At 44.5% G+C, this 14,926-nt stretch overlaps 1 protein-coding gene across 3 annotated transcripts in view; it reads left to right on the forward strand.

Annotated features, from left to right (window-relative positions):
* The first annotated feature begins 98 nt into the window (after nt 1-98).
* LOC134424388 (hepatocyte nuclear factor 4-beta-like) overlaps nt 99-14,926 on the forward strand; it is a 44,962-nt gene continuing 30,134 nt past the window's right edge. For 2 of the 3 annotated variants that reach the window (XM_063168124.1, XM_063168127.1), the window contains exons 1-4: nt 99-158; nt 7,641-7,888; nt 12,343-12,559; nt 12,719-12,990. The gene's annotated coding sequence lies outside the window, so the exon portion shown is untranslated. Of the gene's footprint in view, nt 159-7,640; nt 7,889-11,593; nt 12,038-12,342; nt 12,560-12,718; nt 12,991-14,926 lie in introns of those variants that run through there. The other variant, XM_063168126.1, reaches the window with a different exon arrangement.

Here is a 14,926-nt window from a genome sequence, read left to right on the forward strand (position 1 = left end):
ACAATTCACACCACAGGAGCCCAGGCTGAGAATCCAGACAAAATGACTCAGGTGGGGCTTTCCTGACCATTCTGAAGATCTTATTTTTTATTTTATAGGTCCATTTCTAACCAACCTAGGAAATTATACAAAAAAATCACAACAGCACATGCTCACAGGTATGTACTTCAAAGAACACTTCGTGCTGAAGTGTTTTATTTTCACTGCAAGCTGCTTTGAAATGAAGCTTTCCTGCAGGGTTATTTGTGCAGGCTGTGTGCTTCAGGAGCTCTGGAGAGGATCTCAGGTGTCCCTCCTGCCTCACAGGGGCTTGGGCTGATGAGCTGGGTGTCTCAAGCACAGCTGGATGTGCTGGATCTCCCAAGCAGTTTAAGCACTTAGGGCTGAAGTCACCCATGGAAAATGTTTGATGGTGGTTTAGCTCAGAGTGTCTCAGTCCAAAGTATGGACCCTTAATCTTCTCCTCTTTGGCTTGCTGCCCAGCTAGAAAGCCCCTGAAAACCCACCTCCATTTCCACCAGGAGATTCCTGGGGCAGCAGAATGTCCCTTCTGCTGATGGTTCTGGGCAAGCTGACCATCACTGCCCTCAGGGAGGTGGGGCAGGGACACAGGTGTCCATCTCTTCCCATGGCTTTCACATTCCCATCCTGGGACCATGAGCAATCCTCCATTTTCCTGTCTTCTTAGGAGACCTCTGGCTACAAGGGGAGGCTGTTCCCAAAGCATTTTTAGTCACAGAGCTCAGTCTGGAGAGTTGGTTGAGAGCTGAGCCAGAGCGTGGCCATCCACAGAGACAAGGGCTGGCACCAGGGCATGGGATACGGGAGGAATTCCAGGCTCAGGGGTAAGGGAGATGTCCCTCACCTCAAAGGTGACTCCTCCACCACTGAATGAGCAGGTGAGGGCTGTGATTCTCCTCAGGACTCTGCCTCAGGGTGTTTATCCAGCCGTGGATGGATAGCACAGACTGGGAGCCAGCACCCAACTCCTGCAGGGCTGTGGCTGCAGGCATGCCTCTTCCCTTGGCATTTTCTCTTGGCCAGCAGCTCCCTGATTCCCATGCCAGCTATTCTGGAGCCTGTGCCAAGGTATTCTGCTGTCTCCATGGGCTGGAGCCTTGGCAGCACTGCCTGCTCTGCATTTAGGATGTCCTCAGGGATTTAACCCTGCCTGCGTTGCCTGAAGCTACGGGCAAGCTCTTGTTCTCAGCTGACCACAGCAGCTCAGACCACTATTAATCCATAAATTATCCTTGCCAGCCTTTTCATCATCATCACAGAAATCCAAAAAGACAAGTTTTGCTATTTTTCTCCCCTCTCCTTTACCCTACTAGTTTGAGTGTGGTATAAAAGGCTGGTTTAATTACCTTTCTCTTGCTGATGAGCTTCATACAGCACAATAAGAAAAAACTCCACCCTGAGTCTGATGTGTTCACAGCATGTAAGAGATCCACAGACCCAAGCAGCTGTATGATTAATTTGCCTGGTGTCATTAATCATCTCTTATCTCAGTGGGGAGAACGGGGCTGACATTCCTGCAATGAGTTCTCCTAATTGCTCGTGTTAATTAGGGAGCCATTCTGGCATAAGGAAGTCAAGCAAAGAGCAAGGCCAGCAGCAGAGGAGGCAGAGGGCGTGCCTGGGATCACTCTGAGCAAATCCCTGGGGTTGTGCAAGGCTCTGGAGCACAGCAATGCTCACACATCACGCCATCAGAGCCTGGGGAGCTGCGTGTGTGATAAGGAGGGAAAGAAGGACTTCAGCCACTGGGCAGGTGGATGCATCTCTCCAGAAGCTGTGCCAGGCTGGATGCCCCTGACTTGGCTTCTCTTGAAGGTCTGCATGTGTTCCCAAAGTCTTTATTAACCCACTTCTATTGGTTGTGTTGAGCAATGTGCCATCCTGGTGTCAAAGCAGGAGAGGAGGAAAAAAGGTGGGATTCAACCTTCCCACCTTTCCCACTGGGGAGAGAAAAAGGTCTGGAGATGGTCAGTGCAGAGGGGCTGGATCCTGTCCTCTGAGCCATGGGAAGGCAGTTCTTGGGTTGGTTGGTGCTGCTGCAAGATCTAAAGTCTGTGAGGACCCTTGCAGGGTATGTGACCTGAGTGTTGCTGTGATTTATTGAATTCACTGTTCATGGGAGAGCTGGGGGAAGCCCCTAAACCACTGACCAGTGCCTCTGGGGTGGTGTGCTGGGGTGCACACACCTTGCCCATCCCACCCTTCCCCAGCAGGAGCAGGAGCCTGGGCACTGAGAGGGTGAACCCTCTGCTCCAGAGATGGAAGGCAGTTCCCACAAACCACCCAACATCTGTCAGACACTTCAGCTGCAGCTCATAATACTTTTATTTCCCCCTTTGTTCTCTGCCTTTTATCCTTTGATGACTTACCAGGCCACCCAAACCAGACGAGATCCCTGGGTCAGCGTCTCACACAGCAGAACAATGTCAGGGCACAGAAATGCTCCCCCAATTTCCAGGGAAAAGGGCAGTGGCACTTCTCAGAAGGTTTATTTAAACATGGCTGTTTGTTTTTGCTGGAGATTGGGTTACCTTCCCTTATAGCAGTAATGTTTTTGGAATCCTCCCTGTTTCGCCTGTAATAAATCACAGTTGTCTGGAGGAAACGAGAGGGGCTCTTTGTCATTTTTCTTTGCTTTTCCTCCATTGGCAAGCAAAGGAAGTGCCCCAAAAAGAGTAATTTATTATGAACTTGCTTTTGACATTGCTGGCGAGCCCTTGGCGTGCTGGCTCCATGAATTACTGCCCTATCTCTGGGCAGGCAGAGCACAAAGGCACAGCTCTTGTTCCCTAATTGTAGGTTGGCAGGACCTCTGCTCTCGGGCAGCACAGACAACAAAGAGGAGGAGAAGAAAAGCTCCCAGCGAGGGTGGCAGGGCTGGAGGGAGGGAGCCCAGGTCCTGTTGTGACTCCAGGCCACGTTTGGTCCCAGCAGCTGCCAGGAGAGGCAAGGCTGGCCGGGTTTGTGGCTGCTCCGCTCCCCAGCCATGCAGAGCTGCACCCAGGGCTCCTCGTGCTCTGCCAGGGGTGGCACTTGGGCTCAGTGACCTCAGGGAACAGCAGACTAACACTTCAAAGAAGTTCTGAAGTGGCTCTGACTTTTCTCATCCCTTCTTTCTCTTTTTTTTTTTTTTTTTTTTTTTTTTGATCAGTTTTTCATTGAGATTCGCTGCTCTGGGCTAAATGGTTTGGAAGTGTTTGGCTGATAGAACAGCTGGAACTGGTAATGTCCAGCATCTAACAGGCTCTGTGGTGATGTTGTTTTACTTGTTGTTTTTCCCCCATGAGGTTCTGAAGAGCTTTTAGTTTGAAGAATAACTGGTTTTTGGTGTAACCATGAACGTGTACATCTAGAGAAACTGAGGTTGTGTAAATAGGATGGGAACAGATATATCAGCGAGTGAGCACTGGGAAAAGGAAAATATAGGGTGAAAATCACAGAATTCTGTAATTTTAAATGGCATTTTCCTGGGGAATTGCAGTCCTCATCTTTCTGTCCCTGATCCCTTCCTAATGATTTGGGACAGAAATGTGCTGGATAATGGGACACAAATATCTGTGAGTGGAGAAGTGGAGATGGTTTTTAGGAAAAGAAGGCATCTTCCCAGCACTGACCACCATTCATGTGGTAAAAATGCTTTTATTTGGGATCCTGGTAGAGCACTCTTCTATCAATTTGGGCTTAAAAAAGGTGAGTGTTGAGCTCTTTCTGCTGAGTAGTTTTGCTTAAGTTGCCTCCTTTTTTGTCCTCAATGTTGTTGGATTTTTCTGAGCATCTTGGTGTAAAGGTGGTGTTCTTTGATTAACATTTATCCATCATTTATGAGATTAATATACATTCTGCTTTATCTGTTGTAACCTTTGAATGCAGCCATACTGCTCAGCTGACAATATATATTCAAGAAAATAAAAAAGGTGCAGTTATTTTAAGCTTTACAAGGCTGGAAACAGGGACAATTGTTTTGATTTCCAGCCTCCATCTCTTTTAGTGGCATTTGGGATTTACAAGCTCTTGGAGGGTGTATGGTTCAACAAAAAACATTTCCCCAGAGTAGGTGATGCTCATTCCTTGGTCTCCTTTAAAAAAAATAAAAGAAATTTCATCAGATCATGGAGCTTGAAAAATCAAACCAGAATCTTACACAAATAATCCAGGTTTTGGGGAGCTTGTCATGCTAAGTGGGTTTTTTGGCACTGACTGGTTTTATTATGGATGGAGCCACAGCAGAACCACATTAGAAAAGGATATTGTTACAACACTTTCAGTATCAACAATGCTACTTGGAGAGGAATAATCTGTTCCAGATGACTGTTAAGAACGTCTGTCCTTTTTAGAGGGGATTTTTTTTTTTTATGTTTAGTTGATTTATTCTGATAAAATTTGGGATCATTTAGTCTCCTGTCAAAGAGTCAGTAAACATGAAGATAATGTGATTCACAGAAAGGGCAGTCTGAGAGGCTACTTTCATTTAATTCAATTAGATGGGCTTTTGTATTGGATTTATTTGTTTTATCTTGAGTCTTGTAGCAAATTTTTCTCTTCATGAAAGAGGAGGCAGGGTACAATTACTGCAGGCATCAAAATTGCTGGGTTAATTCCAGGGCTTTTCCATGCCACTGGCAAGTAATGGGACTGCAGTTACCTGCATAAATAGCTGGATGTAACACTGATAAAACAGATGGGGTTTTGAGAGGCTTGAGGGAAAACCTCTGTTTGTGATATATATCACACCAACATTTCCCACCACACCCATGTGCAAGGCAGGCATCCAACTGAACAGTTGGAAATTAAAGCAAAAAGGTTTTTTAAATTTGGCTTTGCTGGACATGACTGAGAGGAGCCTGGTAAACTAAAGTTACTGCAAACCTACAAATTTCTTCAGTCTTTTTGTGCCCTTCCCTTGTCCTGCTCCTGGGATAACACCCGTGGTGTTTATAGCTCTGATGGGGCACATTTGGGATCTCCTTTCCATCACTGATGTCCCTCTGTCCCAAATCATCCTGCACAGAGGAACACCAGGCTGGGAGCACCCCTGGACGGAGCTCAGGAGCAACGGGGCAGGACAATATTCCATGGCCAGTCTGGCAAAGGGGCAATGCTTGAATCTCCCTCTGGATTTCTGCTTTGCCAGGGATGCCAGTTCATGGGTTTGTGCCTGTCCCGAGGCACCAGGGTGTGGGCAAATGCTGTTGTGGTGTGCCCCAGCTTTTTATTGTCTGTTCTTTTCAAAACTTGCTCTATCTGGGCTCTCTCCCAGCTCCTCCCTAGGCCATTGCTCAGGTCCCATTGAGGCCTCAGGTTTGAGCTTTTCTATTTTTCACATTCTGTGCTGCTTTAGTGTGTGGGTCTGGGCTCACATCAGGGGATGCTGAGCTCTGTGCACAGAGCAGGGACACAAAACAATTCCTGCTCCAGCTGGGCACCAAGGACAAATGATCCAAATCTCAGCCCAGGAGCACAAACACCGTGGGCTGGAGAGAGAAAAACAAGCAGGGTGGGACTGCAGGGGCTAAAGCTGGAATGGGACAATGAACTGCAAGGTGCAAATGGAGCAGAACTGATCCCAGGGAGAGACCCCGGGAGCGCTCGAGCATTTTGGGGCCATTTTGGGTCATCTTGGGTTCATTTTGGGGCCATTTTGGTTCATCTTGGGTTCATTTTGGGGCCATTTTGGTCCATCTTGGGTTCATTTTGGGGCCATTTTGGTTCATCTTGGGTTCGTTTTGGGACCATTTTGGTTCATCTTGGGTTCATTTTGGGGCCATTTTGGTCCATCTTGGGTTCATTTTGGGGCCATTTTGGTTCATCTTGGGTTCATTTTGGGACCATTTTGGTTCACCTTGGGTGCATCCCTGGCTGGGCTCTTGTGCTGCCCGAGGTGGATCCATTGAGGAGATCCTTTTAATAAATCCCTGCTTTATTCTGTAGCTCTGCCCAGTCTCTGTTCCAGCTCAGCCTTCCCAAGGCATCACCCTGGCTCAGGTATTTCCAGGGGAGACTCTGGGGGCTCTCTGGCTGCTTCTGGATGCCTCTTTCACTGAGCAAAGCTCTTGGTGATCCCCCTGACAAAGCTCAATGCTCCCCCCTCCTCTCTGCATTCCCAGCACATCCACATCCATCTCTCCAGCCACTGGATTTTCCCTCTGAGGACTTCATTTTGCTTTGGAGTGTTACTCCAGCAGGCATTAATTAAGCCTGAAAGGCTTTTGAAGATGTTCCCCAGAGCTGAGGGCTGCTGAGCATTCAGCAGGGGAAGATCTGGGGAGCTCTGTTAGTCCTGGATGAGCAGATTCCTGTTTTGTATTTGAAATAGATCTGCACCCTCTTGGTTAACAAAATATTATGCTCAGGGTAACTACCTGAGCCACCTCGCCAAGCCAGAGAGCCCTAGGAGGCTTCCAGAAAAGCCAATATTAAATCCAGAGACATCAACATTAGTGAAGTAGGACTAAATTATCTCCAGCTGGTGCTGGCTCTTGCCTGAGGCTCTGAAAGGAGTAGCTCCCTGGAAAAGAAGGAGAGATGAAGGCTGTGCTAACGAGGAGCAGAACCAGGCTTGGAGCTCGGGTCACGTTCTGTTTCCAGCCCTATCAAGTCCAGTCAGTGGCAATTTTTCACCTCCCATCACTTGTGCACCATCCACTCCATCAAAGTCAAATTCCTCTGGCAGTGAGAAGGATCCAGCTCCACTCTTGGAGCACTGGAGATTGGGCGGCCCCTGCTTCCAAGGTGAGAAGCAGAGATCCCTTGAAACTTATATTTTTCTTCATTCAATTAACTTTTTGTAACTGTTAATTGCGTGTTAAACATGATCAAAATTCATTACCAAGGGCTTCTCTCTTCACTGAGCACCACCTTTGAGTGCAAGCCTTGAAATATTTGGGGAAAATGATGGGTGAACACCAAACATTGCTCTGTGCTGAATGTGACTCAGAATAGCAATGTGTGAGCAAGATAAAAATCAGCACAAACATCACCTGGATATTCAGGAGCCTTCACTGTGTCTTCCTGATCACTTCCTATGATAAAAGGGGTCTCAGAAGAAACAGGGATTTCAGACATTAATTATTTACTGCTGTGATTGATTAGGAAGCTCTCCTCTCACGTGTACCATGCTATTATTTTTAATTAACACCTCCTGGTTCTCTGGAAAGCCCTGCTTGCCATGTGATTCTCTATATCTAAGCAATACTGAAAACACTAATTTAAAGTACTCTAGCTCTGTACCTAGACCTGCAGAATCATGGAATGGTTTGGGCTGGAAGGGACCTTGAGAATCCTCTTGTTCCAATCCACCTTCCACCATCCCAGGCTGCTCCAAGCCCTGTCCAGCTTGGCCTTGGACACTTCCAGGGATCCAGGGGCAGCCCCAGCTGCTCTGGGCAAGAAGGAGATGGGTATTTGTGCGAGTGTGGCACTTGTGCAGCACTTTGGGCCATGTTGTTGGGCAGAGATGGGTATAATGAGGCATGGAAAACACAAATTCAGCCGGCTGGGAGCACGGGGGTGGGCAATTATCCCTGTGGGAGCACAGCAGGTGGATTAGTTACTGGGCTGCCTCTGCAATAAGCAATTAAGGGAAAACATCTGTTTCGCATCTCCCATTCCTCCTTTTCCAGGATACTCCTCCAGTTTGTCTCTCCCTGATGCTGCAGCCTGGAGACAAGTGATTTCCGCAAGGAGGCTGCGCAAACACCGTGCGTGGAAAGCAGGGCAGGAGGTGGCCAGGAGCAACAGGAACATCCAGAACCCACTCCTGACTCCCTCGTTTGTGTTTTCTGTTGGGCTCTGCCCTGTTCCATTCCAGGGGGAAGCTGTTTCCAGGCTCTGGAGGCGCAGAAAATAAAGGCAGGAGCAGCTCTGCTGGGTGAGTCAGCATCTCTGCTGCCATCTGCAGTAAGAGGAAAGCCTGAGCATCTCCCTCACTGCTTGATCAAGGTTTTTAAAGTGGGTTTTGTTCAATTAGCCAAGCCAAGCTGATATCTGGGCGCTCAAAGTTTTGGGAAAGCTCTGTTTGCACCAGGAAAGGCTTCCATGCCCACCAGGGTGTCCATGGCTGATGCTTATGGCTTATTGTGCTGCTGAAAATTGGGAATAAATGAAGCAAAAAGGTTTTTGTGTTGCCAGCAGGATTTCTTGATGCTCTGGGTGGGTTTAATTGGGAGAGATTCTGTTCAGAATGATGGTAAATCCAGAATAACACTACTTTAGGTGAGCTGGTTTCAGTGCTGCTGCTGTAGCATAGAAGAAAGAGAAGGGATTTCCCCCCTAAATTGTGGGTATTTCTTACTGGGATAAATTGTCCAGTAGCTAAATCTGGTTGTCTACAGATTATCACAATGTCTATGGATCTGCCCATTAAGATAACAACGAAAAATAATTTTTGAAGAATTTTTGTGGATTTCGTTATTTATCCATAATAATTTCTCCATTTATTAATAATAAATTATCCATAATAATGCCTCCATTTATTAATAATAAATTATCCATAATTTATCCATCTTGCCTAAACAAGCACTACTTTCTCTGAAAGCCCTTTATCCTTATTGCTCTTGTCTGGGATTTATTTTTCAGGCAAGGATTAGATTAGATTTCTGCAAAAATATTTAATGCACTTGATCAGCAGTGTGGGGTTTAGCAGTGCATTGGTGTGTCACCTGCTGTGCACACAGCAAATGTTTGTTATTTTCTTAATATCTGGTTCTAAACTCATGAATGTGCAACTGGAACATACATTTGGGGAAGAAATGTATGAATTTAGAATGACGTGAAAACACGTGTTTAAATTAAAGTACAATGGAATTGTTTCTTGGCTTGAAGTGCTTAAGCAATATTAGGAACTTTTGCCTAATCTCTGTTTTACAGATTAGAATACAAATATTTCCAGTGCAACCAGAATTTATTAAAGCAGGCTATTGCCTAGGGAAATGTGCCTTTGGATGTGTTTCTATCAACTCTCCTGGAAAAAAATAAAAATAATGTAATTAGCATTGCATAATCTTCTAGAGAGAAAAATGGGCCAAAACCTAAGTGCATAAAGAGAATATTGCAACTGTGGAGTGTAAATTGCTTGTGGCTGCCAGGCTGGTTGTGATTCCTGGGGGCCAATGCCAGTCAGAAAGTCCTGACTGGAAGAAAGCAGCAAGGCTGGAGATGGCCAGGAGAAAGATGAGATGAGCTGTTGTATAAAACTGGGAAAACAGAGTTCCAGGGTGACAGGAAATTTGTTTTATGTATGCCTTGTGTACCCATCAGCGAAATTCAGGCCAAAAAGAAATCGTTCCAGTCCTTGGTGATGGTGTTTCTGAGTTCATGGAGGCTCCATTGGCTCATGAGATGTTGCTGAATAATTTTCAGTGGTTGTTCCATTCTTTCTTGTTTTCATGCTGAAATCAGTTCTGTGATCAGTTCAGCTCCTTGTTAAATAAAACTATCAGCTGGTTAAACTCCATGCAGTGAGGTCAGATCTGGGTGATTCTCACAATGCAGTGACTTTATTTGGTGGGGAAGATGAGATGTGCACGTGGGACTGAGCTGGTCTGGTTTCCCTTTTTCTTCTCCTCCTCACCTCTTGTTACTGCAGTTGTTATCAGCAGGGATGTTTCTTTGTTCTGAGCAGCTCCTGGGCTGGGAGCTCCCATCCCCTAAGCATTGCTGAAGTAGAAATGAGAGCAATAAAGAGCCTTTTCTCTCTGCTAGTAATTCATTGGTGTTTTTTGCAGAATTTTGGCCTGGAGCAAAATGTAATTGGCAGGCAGGGGAGGCCACAGTGACCTGTTCCAGCAAGGGACCGTGGAATAACAACCCCATGTAATGCTCTAAACATCACTGAAATCAGAAATGAAGCTTGGCTTGGAGAGCTCCTCCACAATATTTTCCTGAAATATCTGGGGGAGAAAACCCCAACCCAGACAGAGATTAGGTTATTCCATGTGGAATAATAGCTGTTGTAAATAGGTTTATAGTGTCAAAATGCAGGTCTGACCTGTCCCCCCTGTGCCTGTGACATTTACCATACATTTTGGCTCACCAGATTTGCTAAAAACTCTGCCCTGAGGGAATCTTGACACTGGCAATTCATGAATGAAAAAAAACCCACAGAGGAGTGTATAATTTGTTGGTTAACTCCAATTTCTAAATTATTCATTTGATGGCACATACTCCTGAAGATATGAAATGGTCCTAATATGAAATAAAAGGCAGATGTGCAAAATATAGCCTATAGGATGGATATAGGGAAAGCATACTTTTCCATGTGAGTGGCAAAGCCCACAAAGCCACAAATACCTCTCCACTATGGCAGCCTCAAAAATGCATCCACAAATATTATTCATCTCAGTGGTCTGCAAGGATTTATCGGGGGTTACAGCTTCCTGAAAATATCTGTGAGGCTCAGGGGTTTGGAGATGTGTGTTTGGCACTTGGCAAACAGTCACTTGCTTTTGCTACACCCACTAAGAGGGCAGCAATTATGAGTAAGACAGTCTGGGAGAGACTGAAGTGTTCAAAAATGGATATTATGGGGAAAATATAGCTGGGTGTTTACAGTAATTTTCTTCAATTTGAAGTCATGAAAAGCATCTTTCCACATGTCAGTATGTCTGTGCACTGGGGGGAGAATCTTTTAGAAAGGAAAATCTGTCTGAATTTGCCCCAGATACTTTAAAAATAACTTGTCATTTCGGATTATGAAGGATGGTTTGGGTTGGAAGGAATTTTATGGATGATCCCATTCCCTTCCCAGCCATGTCCAGGCACACCTTCCACTGTTCCAGGTGCTCCAAGCCCTGTCCAACCTGGCCTTGGGCACTGCCAGGGATCCAGGGGCAGCCGCAGCTGCTCTGGGCACCCACTCTGGGCTTCTCCACCTTCACAGGGAAGATTTTTTTCCTAAGATCCCATCTAAACCTAAATTTTTGCAGTTTAAAGCCATCACTCCCTTGTTCTATCACCAAATTCCCTCTCCAAGAGATGAACACATAATCCTGAAACTCCAGAGATAAAATGGGGAATTGCTCCTGTGCCTCAGTTCTTTAGAATAAGCTATTGGACTTGATGGAGTTGAACTCAATGATCCTTGTCCCTTCTAACTCAGGATATTCTACAATTCTGGGATCTTTTCTGTAAGATTTTCTAATTTTTCTTCTTGACTTTTCCCCCTTTGATGCTATTATAACTCATAGATGTTTACTTCAAAGCCCCCTCAATTTCAACACAATAAACATTTCAGATAATCCATCATTTAAAAAATGAAATCAATATTTATTTACAAACTATGTACCTAATGGTTTGTACCTTATTTAGGTTTGTACCTTTCAGGTTCCCTGCAGAAATGGAAATTTTTTCTCCAGAACACTTAAAATGTTGGTTGAGGACTTCTCCCTTTTATCCTGATGCCAAGCTCCAACAAAATGTTTGTGTGTGTGAATGAGCTGCAAGGTCAAATGTGCAAAAAAATAATGGATTGTTGCAGATAAAATGGACTTAACCTTTGGGTTTTGTCTTGGTTTTTTTTGAGTGGCCTGTCTTCTCTCTGAAATTTTTATATTTGCGCTTAGTTTACTTAGCAGGCAATGCTGAAAGGAGTATTTTGGAGGAATTCCATCTTTGTCCTGAATTATTATCTTGTCTGAAGAATGGCAAAAATAGGAAATCTGGGGGACAGAAACAGAAATCAAAACTACACCCAGAAATCAAAACCACCCAAGAAATGCTGCCTCATTTCCCTGGAAGGAACATTGTTCAGTTTACTGTAAATCTGCTGATGATTCTGTGATCACAGTCAAAGGTCAACCCACTCTTGGTGATCCTCTGAAATACAATCTCTTGGTTCATCTCATAAAACAAAAACACAGTGTGAAGACACTGAGGGAATGGTTTACAAAAAAAAAAACAAAAAACAACCTTACAACCAGAAAAGGTGAATTTTGGTGACATTTGAATCTTCACTGTGAGCAAACTGGATCCAGATTCCAGCACAGAAATCTTAAAATGCAAAAGAAAAACAAGGGACAAGGTAAATGCTTTTAAACCCAAAACTAGGAGTTTGTAAGATGCAAGTCAAACACCAAGTCCTGGGTTAATTTTTGGGGATATGGGGAGATTACAGATCAGAATAAATGAATATAGCTATGGTAGAGGAACCCCTTAAAAATGGCGCTTTATGTGCTAGGAAAGGGTTTGTAACCTAACAAAGGCATTCCCTAAAATAGAAAGCACAGCACCAACATAAAACACTCATCATGTTTTCAGTGCAAGGCAAGGATTTGCCTCCTAACCTCCCACGTTGGGGCTTGAATAACATTTCTGTTCTCTCCTCAGCTGGGCTAATGACAGAGCTGAAGAAGTGTCAACACCGAAAACGCTCAGGTTGGCAGGAATGGTGTTCACAGGGACATGGGAGTCACAGCAAATATTCTCCTCAAGGCTGCTCACTCCTGACTAAACTGTGTTTGCAGCAGGAAAAGCCAAATTCTTGCCCAGAGGCAGTGCAGTGCTCCAGATGAGTCCCATGCCTACTCCAGCTACATTGGGTGAGGTAATGCTCTCCCTGGCTCCTATCTCCTTTCCTGCTGCCAGCCCTGTCTCAGGCTGGAATATTTGCTATTTATTTGTTAATTTTTATTTATTTTATTTATTAGCTGTTTGCCATTTCCTCCTTATTTATTTATTTACATTTTGCTATTTTTTAAATCAGGGGCCGACATCACCAATGGTGGAGGAGTCCAACGCAATTCCTGATGGCTCCGTGTGTCATTTTCATTCTTGGCAGGGAGAGTTTATCTTCTGTGACTTCACCTTCCATAAAGTTTGAGTGGAGTTCACCTAAAATGCCCGTGAGCTCCGTGGAGGGAGGTTGGCAGTGATGAGCAGTTCCTCTGAGGTCCCTTGGACACCTGAGTTTGGGATGAATCACCCTCTGGAGAGGAAACGGCCTCAAGCTGAGCCAGGGGAGGCTGAGATTGGATGGTAGGAAAAATTTCTTCATGGAAAGGGTTATCAAGTGTTGGGACTGGCTGCCCAGGGAATGGTGAAGTCACCATCCCTGCAGAGATTTAAAAAGGTGTGGATGTGGCACGTTGGGTAGTGGTGGGCTTGGCAGTGCTGGGGAATGGGTGGTCTTGGAGGTCCTTTCCACTCTTAATAATTCTATAGCATGCCAATTTTTCTTCAGGGCTTGCAGAGATACTGATTTTTTTCCAGTCCATGTGTGAAATGTTAGTTTGGGATGGTGAAATTCAGGGTGACTGAGGGATGGGGCTCTCTGCTGCAACCTCGTGGTTCTCTGACTGATAAAATCCCAATGAACACATGGAAACCACTCATCCCAAGGGCAGTGAGGGAAATTTGATTATTTTATTATTTCTTCCCCGTGTTTTGGTTCTCTGGACAGCATATTCCAGAGCTGTGTTTTCCAGTTTCTGTTCAGTGTTGGATAGATCAACAGTTTGGAGGAATTTGGGATGGATTGTTCCAAAATGGAGCAGAGTTCAGCCCAGATTCTCGCAGTTATTTGAGTTTGGATTTTCCCATGTAAGCCCAGCCTAGGAAAAGCTTGCTATCTTTGTAGGAAATAATTGGAAAAACAACATTTCCCTGCCTTAGAGTGAAACACTGCTAAAATCTCACCTGTGGAACACAATATACATTCATTAAAGTACGTCTTGTCTTAATTTTGGTGAGTGAGGTGGAGTTTCACAAACAAGTTGATGTTTTCATGAGTTGATTGTGCCAGACATAATCTCTATTGAAACTCTTCCATTTTCAGACAGAGGGTGATGTTCCCACGAATTTGTCAGTTTTGTTACCTGGGACATAACTTTAATTTTAGTTTTAAAATGTTGCCAAGGGTCCCAAACTTGAGTCAGAAACTGGTACCGTGTTTAACATTTGCAAACAAATATAGGAACCAAAATGTTTTGTTTCTGCCCTTTTAGTACTATTAATTATGTTCATTATTAAATATTTTAATTGCCTTTCCTTCAGTGAACTTCAAAGTTCAATTAGAAATGAAACCAACAATTTTTTTCTAAAGAAAAAAGTATTAAATGAAACTTTTTCCTGCTTTCCATAATTATTTCAAGTGTTGATCAGCTGATCTCTTTCCAGAAAGGAAAAGAAGTCCTCTCAAGTATCCACAAGGAATACCCACTGATATTTGTTAATGTGAGGATTTTTTTTTTTTTTTCAAAAATATTGCAAGCATTTCTTATTTCTGAGAATTTACTTCTGCTTATGGAAAACAAAGAAGAGAAATTCCAACTGGTGCATGAAGGCATCAGGTGTTGGCTATGAAGCTCTTGCCAGGCAGGGATGGGTTTTTAAAAGGTCTTGGACCCCACGTAAGGGAAATGAGATTTTAATCAGATTTCACTCAGGTGTCCAAAAAAGGGGATTTATTTCTAAATCACCAGTGACCTGTGGCTACTTCTTTGCAAATCCAGTTGTAATTCCCAGTGGGAGCTCCTGTTTCTCAACACAGCTGAAATTCAGGCTCTTCCCATTTGGAAATCAAAGGGAGCCCTTTGTGCTTCTGAAATTCCGGCCCTGGCCAAGTGCTCTGCAGCCAAGAACAAAAGTTAAGTGAACTCAGAAAGAACAAGTCATCAGCCTGACCTTTGGTCATCAGAAAAATGTAAAACATCTTGGAGTTTTTCCCCAAATCCAAGTCAGGTTTCATCTGTGCTGAACATTCGGTGCAATAAGTGGGAATTTCACAAATTTCACCAATCAGCCAGCCTGAAGTCACTGCTGGCAAGGGGGTCTCTGGGTGATTTGTACTTGACAGTGTGTAAAGACCAGAATCCATCATTCCAACCTGGTGGAAAGAGATTTTAAGGGTTTTTTTAGCTTGGTTTGAGTTTGGTCTTTTGTTGTGGGGTTTTTGAGGGAGAGTCGTTGTTTG

Source organism: Melospiza melodia, chromosome 13 (assembly GCF_035770615.1).
Source record: "Melospiza melodia melodia isolate bMelMel2 chromosome 13, bMelMel2.pri, whole genome shotgun sequence".
Classification (NCBI taxonomy): Eukaryota; Metazoa; Chordata; class Aves; order Passeriformes; family Passerellidae; genus Melospiza; species Melospiza melodia.